General features: G+C 43.1%; 1 pseudogene; it reads left to right on the plus strand.

The window, feature by feature from the left end:
* The first annotated feature begins 320 nt into the window (after positions 1-320).
* The window catches only part of LOC125516812 (uncharacterized), a 5,807-nt pseudogene continuing 3,913 nt past the window's right edge, over positions 321-2,214 (plus strand).

Raw genomic sequence — 2,214 nt, forward strand, 5'->3', positions numbered from 1 at the left:
CTCTTTCGCCTCCCAAAAAGCAAAGTTGGCTTGACGAGCGCAGATGAGGAAGCGGGAGCAATAAAACCAAGAATCTCTTTCTTTTCTTTCCAAATACTTTATGAAGTTAAGGGGCAAAGAGAAGCGCTTTCGCTACTGAGAAAGCGAATGGTCAGCGCGAGGGTTCGACGACTTAGCCGAGCGTTAGCGAGGCGTCATTCTCATAGCGAGGCGCTTCGAGTTAGCGAAGAGCTGTAGTAGCGTCAGACACTATGTGCTATAATGCTGAACTAAGGACGTTCCGCCTTATCTATAGAAGCAGTCGACTGAGTTCTGAACGAATGGGATCCTTGGTGAGTAATGGATCAATCTATAGATGGAAAGCCTTATGATGGGAAACTACCACGTTAGGTTTGGAGAGAGATGGGACCCGTTATAGTTTAGGGGGAGCAGATGCAAGCTTTTTCTTTCCATATCCGGCCAAATGACTACCGGATCATCGGTCTACTCTACCTCAATTCATCATTTCGAACTTTATACAGAAGGCTTTTCTGTACCAGCTCCTTCTACCTATACCGCAGTTGAAGCACCTAAAGGTGAATTTGGTGTCTTTCTTGTCAGTAATGGGAGTAATCGTCCCTACCGTTGTAAAGTAAGAGCACCTGGCTTTGCCCATTCACAAGGACTCGATTCTATGTCCAAACATCACATGCCAGCAGATGTAGTCACCATCATAGGTACTCAAGATATTGTGTTTGGAGAGGTAGATAGATAGGACGTAGTCTTGCTCGATCAGGACCCTAGCTTTATTGCGAGCCAAAACTGCCTGAAAGAAGAAATATGGAAAAGGATGCAAAATGCAATGGGATTCCTGATCCAATAAGAAATCCCAATTCGGAGTTTGTTTGGATCAAATTCCTATGTTATACTATTCCATTCTCGATGATGAATCGATTTGATAGATCACATATTGTTATTCCAAATATTGATCCGATTCGGTATCATCAGAATGACAAAAGCTGACATAGTTACTAGTGGTTCGAGGAGAAATCCTTTCAATCATCAACGCCCTTTTCTACTAAAACTGTTATTCGTGATACCGGTCAAATTGACTATTCTCATCAACTTTGAGTCTCTTCCCTCTCGTATGACTGTCCAAGTGGAGTTCCTTCTCTATAAGAAGAGCTGGTCTAGAGTGTGATTTGGATCAAAACAAATGGATGAGCCTCGTTTTGCTGAAGCAAGTGTATGCTGCACTAAGGAGTCGAGTCGACTTATCCGAACTTTCCTACCAAGTTCGAGCTCTTGCTCGCTCTATTTCGTGAGCTGAGCTATTTATACCGATATATACTATTGAGTGAGATGGAGAAAGATAATGGTGGTATTCCATAGGGAGATCATGTGTTGGATGATAAAGAGGGTTTGCCTTTCGAGAAAGGGGCTTGGCTATCTCCATCTCCATGTTATAGGACGTATCAAATATATCTATCGATCTATACCATATGGTGACCCAACTAACCCCCACTCCAATCCAATACTTGCTAGCGCAGGGAATCGATCATCTGTGGATGTTTAGCCAAAGACTCTAGCCCCGGATTCCGATAACTTCTACGATTCTCTCATTGTTCAGTGTCCAGATGGAAGGGATGTTTGTTATTCACTTCGGTCAGAAGAGGAATCGACACTCAAGAGCACGCGTTTTATGTTTGCATTCCTATTTGAGAGTGCGCCTCCCTCCTATTTGGTTGGAAGTTTCCTGCTCAAGTTGAGAAAGCAAGGGCTGACCGGACTGCTGCTCACTCTTGCGCTTCAACGGTAGTATTGTCTCCATCTTTCGCCCACCCAGGGGTTAGGGTTATCTTTTGAAACAATCTCTTGTATCAGCAGATACGAGAATCGGTCGTGCATATTATCATATAGAAATGTGAATCGAGATGCATCTGGATGAGAGTTTGGCTTTCTTTTGGCAAAAGCTGGATTGTTTTCAGCAAACTAGCAATCTGTGGAGATGGCTGATCTGTCCCACCTTGATTGATAGCGATATAGCCACTCTCATTTCAATGCCGCACATTGATACCATCATTCCAATCTTCTATCATCTGTGCTAAATACCATGAAATTAAGTAGCTAAGGTCTAGTGGACCTATTTAAACAAGGATATGTTGATCCTTCTCTGTCGACTTTTCCACTATCAACCCCAAAAACCCAACTCTGCCTTACGTAAAGGAAATTAGA

Source organism: Triticum urartu, chromosome 6A (assembly GCF_056163025.1).
Source record: "Triticum urartu cultivar PI428250 chromosome 6A, HENAU_Tu73, whole genome shotgun sequence".
NCBI lineage: Eukaryota > Viridiplantae > Streptophyta > Magnoliopsida > Poales > Poaceae > Triticum > Triticum urartu.